Below are 14,692 nucleotides of genomic sequence, written 5' to 3' on the forward strand. Positions count from 1 at the left end.
AAAGGTTTGCAGCTGGGGTTGCTGTTATGCCCCAGGGAAAACAACAAAAAAACAGGGCCAGCCTGGAGCAATGGTTAGGGCATCTGTCCCCCTGAAGATGATCCCGGGGTATCTAGAAACCTCCATGGAATGTAGCTTTAAGGTCTAAAGTTGCTTGTGTGAGCTCTCCAGCTCCCCCCATCCCCTTTAATGCCTGTGTGGGGCTATGGGGCCTTCGACTCAGAACAGCTGCTCTTGGCAGTCCTCTTGGTGAGAACCTGTTAGTTGAAGGGATTTATTTTTTCTGAAACCATTTTTTAATATATTATAGTAGCTAATATGATTTAGTTATAATTCTTTAAGTCTGTTTTACTATCTTTTTTGTGTATTCTTTACAGTATGTCTTTTTACTTTATTTGTTTTATACTATTTTATCATTTTTGGTAGTCTTCCTAATTTATTTGCTTTATCAAAATGACACTAGCAGGGGCGCCTAGGTGGCTCAGTCAGTTAAGGGTCTGCCTTCAGCTCAGGTCATGATCCCAGGGTCATTGGCGGGGGGGGGGGGGGGTGTCCCTGCTCAGTGGGGAGTTTGCTTCTCCCTCAGCGCCTCCCCTGCTTGTGCTCTCTCTCTCTGACAAATAAATAACTAAAAACTTTTTTTAAAAAATGACACTAGCAGGCTTTCTAATTATAAAAGTAATTTCTATTTTTGTGTGAGGGATGGATGCTTGTACATTCTTAGAAAAAAATAAGGGCAAGTACCCACCAAACATAGTAATTGCTGCTACCAGCATACATGCCTGCTTTATATTCACTTTATGGTTCTTTTGTAATACTTGCCTTTTTCTAAACCAAATACCATATATTATTTTTCAATGAAAAATATTTTTAAAAATTAATAAAAGGTGTAAATATAATTGTTATTAAAATAGGTACCATCAAAGATATAAAGAAAAAAGTAAAATAACTTGAAAGAGTTAAACCCTGCTCTCAGTTTATATGTACTATTATATATAATGTTGTATATTTTTATATATTTATATTATATGTTATACTATATATTATATACTTACATTATATGTTATGTTATATGCAGTATGTTTATATATCTATATTGTATATTTATATGTCATCCAATATATATGATTATGCTGTATTGATATTTTACACTTCTCTTCTACTTACAGATATATTGTGGGTATTTTCCACATGAAAAATAGGCATCTACATGATTATTTTTAATACTTGCCAATATTGAGCTGACTGTATTGTGATTTAACAAATTCTATATTGACAGACATAGATTAATCTCAATTTTCTGTGAACATACGTAATGCCGTGGTAAACAAGATTCTTGTAGATACATCTTTGCATAAATTTTTTCTTTCAATTTTTTTCTTTTGATATTTTATTGTGCTTCTAATATTTTTATTTTATAAATACCTGGCAGTAATGATATTTTTCAAATGACATTTTGATTAAGATTTAAAAAGCAATAGGAGTAAAATTCTGAGATCAAATCACCATAAGCAGACTTTTCAAGGAATGGCCCAGAACCCGGTTCATGCTCTCAGGAGGGAAACTGGTGGAGCAGTTTCTCTGGAGAACGCTGTTGGTGGGCTGCAGGGAGGGAGAGTTGGAAGTCCTGTCCTCTATCCCCAACCCCAGTGAGGGATCTTCAAAGAGACCCTTCAGAGAGCTTGCTGTATCTCCTGCAGGTGGGCCAGTGGTGGCCTGAGGTGAACGGATTGGCTGTTTCGATGGCAGAGCTAGGAGATGTGGCTGCATTGGGTCTGACCACCTCCCAGAGTTTGCAGGGACCAAGGATGGGCCTGCCTCCTAAGACCCAGATGTGAGCCAGCAGGAAGACAGTCAGCAAGGAATCATCAGATCCTGCCTACGAGAGCCAACTGTGTGGGTAAGGAGACCTCATTTGAGAGATCTTGGAGGTGGCCCACCAGGGCCGATGAGGGGAATGCAAGTGACCCCCTGGAACAGAGCGGTTCTCAGCCTGGTTGTGGGAACTCAGGGGAAAGGTCTCCATAATGGGAAACTCCAGAGTCGTACAAAAACTCCCATGAGAGAGGGAGGAAGAAAAAGAGGAAGGGTGCACAATAGAGAGCTCTAAGCACCTGCCAGCCCAGAGAGCCTGAAGCTAGCACCCACTGTGGCATCCACTCCATTACGAGCTGTCTTATCACCTTGGCGCCTCCTGCCCTGGCGTTCCACCAGCAGCTCAGGGAGGAGGTGTGGGGAGAAGAGGCCAACCTCATTCCTCCTTTGCCAGGGCAGACTTCCAGCTAAAGAGGCCCAGGCTGGGGAGGGGAGAAGATTTTGATACTGGCTAAGCTAACTTTGACTTTTGCATTAATATTCTGGAGGGTACTTTCAGTTACTGAATGGAGACCGTCTTCAAATGACCCTAGGACTGAACGTCACCTAAGAGGGAGCAGAAAGTCATGGGTCTGCTGGGTTGTGTTTTTTATCCAGAGAGGGGAATGATTCCCACTGTGAGTACATATGAAAGGAGTGGTGGAAGGAAAAAAAATGAAGTTGCATTTGATTACCGTCAGAGCTGTGCTGGTTCAAAACACTTTGGGAAAAGACCGTCAGCGCAGGTGGAAACTGCCTGGCTTGAGGACTCTCCGTGCCCTCTCTCTCTGCATGGCCTGCATCTGCCCTTCTGCCCTCTGCACACAACCGGCCTTCCGAGCAGCTCGGTGGAGCTACCGGCCTCAAATCCTCCCAGTAAATGAAGAAACTCGGGGGACAGCATGTGACCCCTCCTGGTGACACTTGAGCGGTAAGAAGTGCAAGACAGCCTAGGCAGGTCTATATTTGGACTTTCACATGTGGCAGGCCTGTTGCTATTTGCAGCGGGCGCCGGCTCATATTACCGTCACCTTCCGCGCCCCAGTGGCAGAGCCCCTGCTGTAAGTCAGGCAGGGGCAGCTTTCGGGGCTCGCACAGGTAACCTGGAGGGAAATCCTCAGTTCTCTAGCGTTCTCCAGAGGCCTCGGAGTAGAAGAAGAACCTGTGGACCCTTAAATCAGCAGGCAAGTTTTTGGATAATCCTATTCTTCTAATGCAAAGGGTATTACTAGAAACTCAGTTACTTACTGCCACAGTGTTAATGCAAAACCGTTCCTTTAGGGAAAGAGGTATGGTCTTAAACTGCAGACGTGTAAATGGCAGTCAACAGTGGGAATGTTTTCTGTGCCGTCTTGTAGCGCGGACTCGCCTTGGTGGAATGTGGTGTTGGTACAGGGTGTGAAAGCCTCTGTGCAGATGGAGGCTGGTGATTCTCGCAATGTGCCCTTAGAGTATTTTTAGTGCAGGGGCCCAATTGCTAGAACAGTTCGGAACCCTACATAGTGTTATCCTCTGGCTACGGTGCTGGGCTGATAAATACATTTTATTTTAATCTGCATGTGCCTCCCGACAAATCATGATTTCATGTTTTGATTGAAATATGGAAAAACTGGATTACAATCATTTTTCACCTGTTATACAAACCCCTCCTCCCGCAGAAAGCTTTCAGGTTTGGACTGTTTGTAAAAGCTGATTTGAGCTATTTTGCGTCACTGTATAGCCAACGCTTTAAAGCAAGTGTCTTTAGCTGCCGCTCAGGAATTGCCAAGGGCTACATGGGTGAGCTTCTGAAATTATAGGCAAAATTATGTTTGTGCCATTATGGGCTCACTTTTAGGGAGAGAATTCACAGCTTTCAGTAGATTCCCAGAGGTGCTTGTGCCCCATAGAAGGCTAAAAATCATTTTTGTGGGGGACTTTTCTAATTAATGTACTGGGACACACCTCCCATGTAAGACTTAAGCAAAAGTTTTTTTGTTTTTTTGTTTTTTTTTACTGCAGCCCTGTGGCCTGGAGTAGAAGCGATCTAGCTACTGTGTTCTTTATAGGCTGTGACCTGTTTATTTCTCTTAGGTTCAGTTGCATCACTTACAAAATGACAGTTTATTGTTAATGTTCCTTTCTCCCTCAATTCTGAATACTTTGCTAAGACACTGGTCGAGTCCGGGCGGAGGGGGAAAGTGCGTGGCAGCTGTGGGGTGTGTTGCAAACCTCCTACTTCGGGGCCGACCTCCCAGACCAGTTTATCTGTCCAAAGGGGAAACGCAGGCCTGGAAGAATTTGTGCTCGTTAGATTTATTCTTAATGTTTTCCAGTCTCCTTGATTGTGTAACAGTTCAATTTGGTGTTTCACTCTCCAGCTTCCGGTTGAAAGAACTTGTCAGCATGATTTATTGGTAATACCCAATTCTGGTTTTCTCCCTTTTGGTAGCACAGAAGTGTGTTATTTTTAGCAGGCTGCTCCGGGGTCTGTAGGTGATACGGTTTAGTGGAACACTGGGTCTGGATCCAGCAAGTGTTTACCTGCGGGGCTGCGTGTCCAGCATGCAGCACAGGGCCGCACACAGAGTAGCCCCAGATCACCCCTTGTTACATGAGATTGGGCGTGGCAGGTCCTTTCTCTGCACAGAAACTCAGTTTCACCATCCTAAAATCAGGACGTTAAATTAGATGCTGTCCCAGGGCCCTTCCATCCCTAGAGTTCCACACCTCTGCCTGGGCCCCCTGGGAGCGCTCGCCATGAGGACTGGCGACCTCACAGCCAATGTCTGTGCCTGGATGTGAGGCTCTTCTGCTCTGGGGCCTTCTCCCATCTTCAGTTGCTTTCAAGGGACAGAATGATCCCACAGCAGCCATGGGTGGCTCCACCCCACAATGGCCACTGTGCGTCTTCACTTTCTGACCCTGGTCCTCACCCTTCATGAGTGGCCCGGTGGGAGACGCCGAGGCCCAGATAACGATACTAGCAGCCACCCCACATTCATGACAACAGCCAACATGGACTGAGGACCGACTTCGAGCCACGTGCTGCGCTGAGCATTTTACACAATATTATATTATAGCATCTAAAAATTTTTACATACATCAGGTTATTTCATCTAGATGCTAACTTCATGAGGCGGGAACTGGCAAAAAGCCCGTCTCATGGGCTCCTGAAAGTAAGGCCCAGAGAGGTGATGTTGCCAAGGCCACACCGCTAAGAAGTAGCCGGAACAGAACGCAAGCGTAGAGCTCTCTGAATCCAGAGGGCAGCGGCCTTAGAGAAGGGCGAACGCTGGGCTGGGGGATGTTATCTGGAGATTGAATTGATAGAACCGGAATCAGGGACACTCCAAGGGGCTCCTGGGGCTCACGGCCAGCAGACTGTAGAAACAAGATGGTTTTAAGAAATGTCTGCCTGCAAGGTGACACGCAGGTGTGGCCCCAAGCGCTGTAGCTGTGTTAGCTTAGCTAATCCTCGCAACAAATACCCTCCGCTCACATGGGAAGAAGCTGGCTCAGAGCTGCTACGACACGTGGTCAAGGTCATAGAGTGGTCAAGGTCATATAGTGAGAACGTCATTGGCCCCAGAAGCCGTGCTCTTCTTTGCGCCACGCTGCCTCTGGCAAAGCTGTCCCCGCCTTGAAGCGCTTCCCCTGCCGGGAGCGGGGCTGGACGTTCACTCGTCCAGTTTCTGCCCGGTGAGGCTGCGTATCCAACACCCCCAGACCTCCGTGTCCTGGAGCGACAGACATTTCCTATGTTTGCGCAGCTTTACTGAGATACACTTGACATCCGACACCGGGCGGGTGTAGGATCTATCCTGCGATGAGGTGATACACGTCTACACCGTGAGATGGTGACCCCAACGAGGGTATTCACCGGAGGGTCCCTCACCTCACATAATTACTTTTTGGCATGCGGTGAGAACATGAAGTACACAGTGCGGTCTTGTTGACCACAGTCACCGCACTGACTCATAACTGGACGTCTGTTCCCTTTGACCAGCATCTCCCCGTGCCCCCCACTCGCCAGCCCCTGCAACCACGTTCCAGCGTCTGAGTTCACCTTGTTTGGAGTCCACGTCCATAGTGAGATCATACAGTGAGATCATTTCTCTGCTGATTCATCTCACTTAGCGTAATGCCCTCAAAGTCCATCCAGGTTATTGGAAATGGCAGGATTTCCTTCTTTTTTGTGGCTGAGCAATATTCCATTGTTTATCTTCTTTATCCATTCATTTGTTGATGGACACTTCGGTTGTTTCTGTGTCTTGGCTACTGTGAATAATGCTGCAATGAACATAGGAGTAGAGATCTCTCTTTAAGATCCTGATTTCATTTCCTTTGGATGTATACCCAGAAGTGGGATTGCTGGAGCATATGGTAGTTCTGGTCTCAATTTTTTAAAGAACTTCCATGCTATTTCCCATAATGGCAGTACCAATTTATATTCCCACCAACAGTGAACGAGAGTTCCCTTTTCCCACATCTTCGCCAACACTTGTTATCTCTTGTCTTTCTGGGTCTGCCATTTTAACAGCTGTGAGATGCTATCTCATTGTGAGTTTGGGGGGTGGGTTGTTTTGGTTTGTTTGTTCGTTTGTTTGTTTTTAGGTAGGTTCCATGCCCAGCATGGAGCCCAACATGGGGCTTGAACTCACGACCCCGAGGACCCTGAGATGGAAACCTAAGCTGAGATCAAGAGTTGGTCTCTTGACCAACTGAGCGACCCAGGCGCCCCGTCACTGTGGTTTTGATTTGTGTTTCCCTGATGATGAGTGATGTTAGCCATCTTTTCATGTGTCTGTTGGCCATCTGGATGTCTTCTTCATAAAAATGTTGAGTTATGTACTCTGTCCATTTTTTAATCAGGTTATTAGGGCGTTTTTGCTATTGAGCTGAATGAGTTCCTTACATATTTTGGATAGCAGCTGTCATATACGTGGTTTGCAGGTATTTTCTCCTATTCCATAGGTTGCCTTTTCATTTTGTTGATTGTTTCTATTGCAGTGGAAGTTATTTTTAGTTCGATGTCGTCCTGCTTGTTTATTTTTGCTCTTCTTGCTTGTGCTTTTGGTGTCACATCCAAAAAATTGTTGCCAAGACCGATGTCGAGGACCTTTTTCCCTTGTTTTCTTCTAGGAGTTTTATGGTTTCACGCCTTACATATAAGCCTTTAATCTATATCTTGGGTTAATTTTGGTAAGTGGTATAAAATAGGGGTCCGATTTTATTTTTTTGCATGTGATTACCCAGTTTCCCCAGTGCTATTTACTGAAGAGACTGTCCTTTCCCAGCACAGGGTAATTCTGATTAGCTAGGTGGCCAGACAGGCAGGAGAGCAAAGGCAGCATTCAGAGCCCCTTAGGATGGAAGGCTGTGACTGGTTTGTTGACAAGTAAGGTATGTGGGGTCGTAGGATGGATCAGAGCAGGGGAGAAGGCAAAGTGTCGTCTCCATAGCTGATGGCCTCTTTGGCCTTGGGAACCACGGAGGAGAGACGTGAGGGAAACTCGGGGTGATGCACGTGGTGCTCGGGAATGGCCTTTGGGTCTGGCACGTATGTGGGGGTGTGGAGGGAAGGTGTCTTGGTCCATCTCAATGCTAGTTGTGAGGGGATGCAGACCCATCATAGGGAGCTGTGTCCTACTTCACCTGAAGCCACACTTCCCCATCCCTAAAGCAAGCTCTGTTGCGCGGAGATGCCAGGACTGCCCCAGCCAGAGTCTAATTGTGGGCAGGGTTCTTACGAGCAGCCCCAAAGAACACCCAGGCTCTGGGATCCTCATAAATTGCAAACACTAAGGAGGCAAAGCACTGGCCCCAAAGCCTCTTGCTTTGTGATTCTGCCTCTGGGAGCAGCCTTCATCCATCCCCTCCCCCACCCAGGGGGTACACCAGGTCTCCGTGGACCCGTTGGTGGTCCAGGACACGGCGGAGCTAGTACCTCATGCATCAGTCCTGCGTGGTCATGGTACTCGGCCTCAGCACATAGTACTGAAGCTCACTGTCTTCCGTGTAAGGGTTTTGGAGCCTTAGAGAACAGGACTGAAGCTTTCCTGAACCCTAATGTGACGTGCCCGGTCTTGGAGTCTGGGGAGTAAAGTTTCCTTATGTGGCCCGGACCCCAGAAACCGGTTGCATGCGTGGTATGCGGTGAGGGGAGCCCCTGGCTGCTGGACGTCAGCCCCTCTGGGTGGTGCTGATGGAGGAAGTGAAACAGGAGCATCCTATGTGAACTTCAGAGCAGAACAGGGAAGAGGCTAGATTCCCAGGGGCTCACCAGGGCAGGGCCTGTGTGGTCCATCCCCACTGTCCCCCCACGCTCAGAGAAGGCCAGTCAGCTGCTGTGTTTTGTCTTGCCATTAGCACAAGCTGAGGTGAGCCCATGGGGGTGTGTGAGGGACCTCCAAGGAGGGTTATTGGATTAAGTTGGAAGAGTGACATTTGGGACAGAGCCCAGATGAAAAGAGGTGGCCGGGGGCTTCCCCAGGTTAAGGGCAGAGCAGGTCTCCATCCCTGGGATCCAGAGTCTACTATGGGTCTTCCTGAAGTAAGGCCAGATAGGGTACTGGGTCAGTCCTCTGTGCTCCTCATCGCCCCCCTTAGCGATTCCCGTGCTCACAGGACAGAACTGGGAGGGCACGGGGCAGGCAGCAAGAGGAGCCTGGCGGCTGTCTCCAAGAGTGAGGAGGGAGGCCTGGGCCACGAGGGCAAAGGGTCCTCTCTGACCAGCCTTGAACACGGGCCAGGTTCTTTTCCCCGAGAGAATGGGTAGAAAAGCTGAGTGATTGGTGGTCTCTTCAGACAGAGCAGAGGAACAGATGAAACTGAAGGCCTATAGCAGAAAATGCAGGAAGGGGGTCAGGACCCACACAGTCCGTTCAGGACATCACAGGCATTAGAGGCCAGAGCATAGCGAGGCTGAAGAGTGGGTTCTCCAGAAGGGAGCCAAGTCCCTGGGACTTGAGGCATCTGCTAGCGTGGCCCGTGGGGGTGATCACAGGCTTGCAGCTCAGGAGACAGGATCCGAGTTGTCACACCACACATTGGAGTGGAGAAAGTGAGAGGCAATGAGCTCCATCTGGCGGTGTCGAATTTGGGGAGAATGGGAATGTTCAGGCTCCGGCTTCTCTAAACTTCTGCCTCTGCTTGGAGCAGAGGTCAGGGCCAGAGACAAGGATTTGGAGCCACTGGCAGAGAAGGGGACACAGAGCCATGAGAGTGGACGAGATCACCTGGGGCAGGTGGGGAGGGAGAAGAGGAACAGGGATGGAAGCCTAGGGAAGGCTGGCATTAAGAGCAGCCCAGCGGGGGACTCGGAAAGGGAAAGAGTTCGAGCCTCCAAGAGAAGCTGGCAGGCTGAGCGCGGTCAACAGGATCGAATGTCACAGAACAGCCAGCAGAGCACGGGCCGGTGTCCATGGATTTCACAATTAGGCCAGCAGAAAATGCTGTATTTTTTCAAAGGCAATCAAAAACAGAGAAAATGGAAAGAAAAACGAATGGCATTTTTTATGTAGCTTTGGGGTAGTTACTAAAAGGACAGTGTCTCAGCAGAGGTCGCAGAGGCCCTCGCTGCAGAAAGAGCAGTGCTGCGGGTCGGGGGGCCGCTGAGCCTGACTCCCGGGCGCAGCTGCAGCGCGGGAACTTACACAGACAGCTGGCCGCTGGCTCTGATCCCGCAGTGGAAATTAACAGGGGCTGTTTGGATCATAATAAACATTATGACAGGGCGGGGGGCGGGGAGTGCTAAACCGTATCTTTAATTTTTTTTTATTTTGTTATTTCCCCCCAAAATTTATTGTATATACCATGTTGGAATAGTTTGGTAATAGTAGTTTTCTTATTTTTTATTTTTTTAAAGATTTTATTTATTTATTTGAGAAAGAGAGACAGAGAAAGCAGGGGAGAGGGGCAGAGGGAGAAGCACAAGCAGACTCCCCGCTGAGTAGGGAGTCTGACAACGTGGGACTCGATCCCAGGACCCCAGGATCATGACCTGAGCCAAAGACAGATGCTTTGACTGAGCCACCCAGGCGCCCCAGTGATAGTAGTTTTTTTAGAAAGGTATTAGGCTTACCACAATTCATTGTTAAAGGGGACATTAGGAACTGGATTGTGGGGATGATTACACAACTTGAGAAATTTACTAAAAACCATTGAATCATGTACTTAAAATAGGTGAATTTTATGGTATATAAATTATATTTCAATAAAGTTATTTTCAAAATAGATTAGTGAGTAAGTTAAACAGCTCACAGGATTCCTGGTTTTATGTAGGAATAAGTGGTTGATAAAGTACTTCGGCAGGTTAATCAGAATGGTGGAACAGTTCAGTGGGTAGAAATTTTGGCCAATATTTGGACATCAGCTACATCTGTTTGTGACTTATACAGTTAAATGAAAAAACAAGAACAAAAACTGCTTCTCTAAACCAAAATGTCATTCTATGGGGCACCTGGATGGCTCAGTCGGTTGGGCGTCTGACTCTTGATTTCGGCTCAGGTCATGATCTTGGGGTTCTGAGAGCAAGCTCTGTGTCAGGCTCTGTGCTCAGTGGGGAGTCTGCTTGAGATGCTCTCTCTCCTTCTCCCTTTGCCCCTCTCCCCGCTTGTGCACGCACTCTCTCTCTCTAATAAATAAATAAATCTTTAAAACAAAAAAAAGTCATTGTGTTTTGTGTGTGATTAGTGGTCTTCAAATTCTTTTGCTCATGACCTCCCTTAGAACATTTACTAAAAATTTTTATCAAAAGTTTAAATAACCTTGTATTAGGTGATGGTTTCTCAGACATGATATCAGAAATACAAGCTCAAAGGAAAAAATGATAAATTGGACTACATCCAAATTAAAAACTTTTGTGCTTCAAAGGACACCTTCAAGAAAGTGAAAAGATAATTTACAGAGTAGGAGAAAAATACTTGCAAATCATACATCTGATAAAGGACTTGTATCCAGAATATGTAAAGAACCCTTACAATTCAACAACAGGGGTGCCTGGGTGGCTCAGTCGGTTAAACATCTGGCTCTGGCCGAGATCATGGTCCTGGCATCCTGGAATCGAGCCCTGCATCAGGCTCCGCACTCAGCAAGGAGCCTGCTTCTCCCTCTCTGTCTGCCCCTTCCCCTGCTCATGTTTGCTCACTCTCTCTCTCAAGTAAATTTTAAAAACTCAACAATAAATAAATAGATGACCCAATTTGAAAATGGGTGTATTAAGGTTTTCCAGAGAAACCAAATCCACTGGGGGCGGGGCTACGTGTATGTGTGTAAAGAATGTCAGAGAGACATTTATTTTAAGGAATTGGCTCATGCAGTTATGGATGCTGGCAAGTGAAAAATCTGCAGGGTGGGTCAGCTGTCTGGAGACCCAGGCAAGAGCCCATGTTGCAGTTCGATCTGAAGGCCATCTGCTGGTAGAACTCCTTCTTGCTTGGGGAAGGGCCACCTTTGTTCTGTTAAGCTGTACAACTGATTGGATAGGACCCCGTCACATTATGGAGGGCCAATCCGATTTACTCAAAGCCCACCAAGTTAAAAGTCAACCTCATCCAAACAACACCTTCACAGAAACATTGGAAATAATATTTGACTAGATACTTGAACACCGTGGCCCAGCCAAATTGACACATACAATTAGCCATCACAGTGGACAAAGGCTTTTGAATACACATTTCTTCAGAGATAATAAACAAATGCCAATGAGTGCATGAAAAGATGCAGACGTCATTATCCATGTGGAAAATACAAATCAAGACCACCATGAGCTATCACGTCACGTCTACTAGGATGGCTCCCGTCAAAAAGATGGACAATAACGAGTGTTGACTGGGACATGGAGAAATTGGAACCCTCCTACTCAACCAGTGGGAATGCAGACATGGTGCAGCCACTTTGGACAAGAATTTGCCAGTTGCTCAAAAGGTTAAACATAGTTACCTCATGGCCCAGCAATTCCACTCATCAGAATGTACCCAAGAGAAATGAGGACATATGACCACACAGAAACTTGTACATGAACATTCACAGCAGCATTCTTCATAATAGTCAAAAAGTGGAAACAGCCTGGGTATCCATCAAGTGGATATGTTATCTGTAACATAAACAAAATATGTTATCTTCCTACACTGGAATATTATTCAGCTGTAAAAAGGATACATTGTGCAACATGGATGAACCTTGAAAATATTATGTTCAGTGGCAAAAAGCTAAACACCAAAGACCACATGTTATGATTCCATTTATATGAAATGTCCAGAATGGGCAAATGGAGACAAAAAGTAGATGGCAGTCATCAGGGGCTGGGGGAGCAGGTTATGGGGAGTGACTGCCAATGAGTATGTGGTTTTTTAGGAGGTGATGAAAGGGTTCTGGAATTGGATAGCAGTGATGAGCACATAACTCTAAGTTTATTGAAAATACTAAATTATACACTTTTTTAAAAAGATGTATTTGAGAGAGAGAGGGAGAAGAGAGGGAGCACGCAAATGGGGAAGGGCAGAGAGAGAGAATCTTCAAGCCGACTCCCCGCTGAGCACAGAGCCCAATGCAGGGCTTGATCTCACAACCCTGAGATCATGATGACCTGAGCCAAAACCAAGAGTCTGACACTTAACCAACTGAGCCATCCAGGCACCTCTAAATTGTATGCTTTAAAAGCTGAACCTTACAGTGTGTAAATTATATCTTAAGCCTTTATTTTAAAAAGTACAAATAGTTTCAAAAGACGGACTTTCGGGCATGCTATAAATGTTTACATTTCCAAGTAAAATTATTTTATCACTCTTGAATTTATTTAATGGACTCTTAAATACTATTGCACTGTGATGCCCTTCATCAAGTATGCTAAAAAATGCAACAAGAAGCTCTTACAGGGCGCCTGGTGGCTCAGTCAGTTGACCGTCCAACTCTTGGCTCAGCTCAGGTTGTGATCTCAGGGTCGTGAGATTGAGCCCCACATCAGGCACCATGCTCAGCATGGAGTTTGCTTAGGATTCTCTCTCCCTCTCCCGCTGCCCCTCCCCCTCATTTCTCTCTCTCTCTCTCTCAAATATATAAACCTTAAAAAACTCTCCCATAACATTAGAAATTTTACCTTGTTCTTTTTTTCTCCTTGAGCTTGTGTTTACATTTAACTTCTCAGAAGAGAAATTTCAGAGTTTTGTCCTAATGTATTGTTTTTTTTTTATACTTAGGAAGTCTTATTGATCACCTATGAGACTTCTCTACAAAAAAAACAAACACACATATATGCATGCAATTTAAATTTTTTTATTTTTCTGGAATCATAAGGCCCTAAATGGTAACCTCTTTTTTCTTCTGGATTAATTTATCAATAGAATTTGTAGTCGCATGTGAGCAAAACAACATACGTTACAAATTTTGACAAATAATTATTAAACAAAGCAAAAGTGAAATGGAAATGCATCTCTTAATGAGGTGGATAGGGCTTTTCTTTTTTTAAAAGTTAATTCATGTTTTCATGTATGAATTATTATATATATTACAAATTATTATAGCAATGTCATTCAACTCTTTGAGCTCTTTCTGAAATGTATGCCAAAAATTACATAGTGATCTATTATGAAAAATAATTTTTAATCATATGTCAGCTGACACTTGATTAGATCCTCTTTCAGTTTTGTTGAACGCAAAGAATTGGAAAGCACCTTGCTTAAAGAGAATGTTTCTTACCCATCCCTTAGCTGCTGTCCTGACCCTTGCAAACCATGCAGGATGATAAGTAGTTATTATTTGCTGTGCAGCAAATAATACACTGTTCCTTCTCTCCACCTGGCCATCCCCTCCCACTCCTTTTTTCACATTTGGGCTCCTTCAAGGGGTAGCCTTTACACCATTGATCTTCAGACTACAGCATCTGTACATAAAGACTTTCCAAGGGATACATGGACAGGGATCATTTTAAGAGTATTGGATTCCAGATGCTTAACATAATATTTATTCTTTCCCAGAGCTGCTCTCTCTCTTGAAATGGGCCAGCAGTTGAGACTTCATGCAGGTTCATGTTCACAATATTCTTTCCTCTCTTTGTTTCAAAAGTAAAACTGCACCTCTCACTTATCCTGAATGTTACATTGCCCTGTAAGATTTCATGGCCTTGGAATTTTAAAAACCCCAGTGGGGGACATCTGGGTGACTCACTTGGTGGAGCATTCAACTTTTGGTTTGGGCTCAGGTCATGATCTCAGGGTCCTGGCGTCAAGCCCCCATGAGCCTGCTTGGGATTCTCTCTCTCTCCCTCTGCCCCTCCCCCAGCTCTCAGCCTCTTTCACGCTCTCTCGCTCTCTCTCTCATAAATAGATAAGTCTTTTAGAAAATAAATAACCTACAGTGGGCTAAATGGAAGGACAATTTGAAGTATTGGTATCAATGTTACTAGAGATAAAGAGGAGGATTTTATAACGATAAAAGGGGCCAATCCATCAAGAATATATGACAACTATAAATGTATATGCAGGGCACCTGGGTGCCACAGGCGATTGAGCATCTGACTCTTGGTTTCAGCTCAGGTCGTGATCTCAAGGTTGTGAGATCAAGCCCCATGTCCGGCTCCGTGCTCAGCACAGAGTCTGCTTAAGACTCTCTCTCCTTCTCCCTCTGCCCTACCTCTCTCTAAAATAAATAAATGAATCCTTTTTTAAAAAAATAAATGTATATGCACCTAACAACAGGGCACCAAAATACATGAAGCAAAAAGTGACATAAATGGAGAAAGAGACCGTCGGAGACCTCAGTACTCCACTTTCGATAACAGAAGAACGAAGAAGAAGATCAACAGGGAAATAGGGGACTCGAATAATACTTTAAACCAGCTAGACTTCACAGACATCTA

The 14,692-nt window shown here is 45.4% G+C and overlaps 1 protein-coding gene across 4 annotated transcripts in view; it reads left to right on the forward strand.

Annotated features, from left to right (window-relative positions):
• The first annotated feature begins 2,880 nt into the window (after positions 1 to 2,880).
• The window catches only part of FSD2 (fibronectin type III and SPRY domain containing 2), a 53,345-nt gene continuing 41,533 nt past the window's right edge, over positions 2,881 to 14,692 (forward strand). For all 4 annotated transcript variants that reach the window (XM_045812999.2, XM_087856596.1, XM_087856597.1 and 1 more), the window contains exon 1: positions 2,881 to 3,038. The gene's annotated coding sequence lies outside the window, so the exon portion shown is untranslated. The remainder of the gene's footprint in view (positions 3,039 to 14,692) is intronic.

Source organism: Ursus americanus, chromosome 28 (assembly GCF_024610735.1).
Source record: "Ursus americanus isolate L20-20 chromosome 28, mUrsAme1.1.p, whole genome shotgun sequence".
NCBI classification, from domain to species: Eukaryota; Metazoa; Chordata; class Mammalia; order Carnivora; family Ursidae; genus Ursus; species Ursus americanus.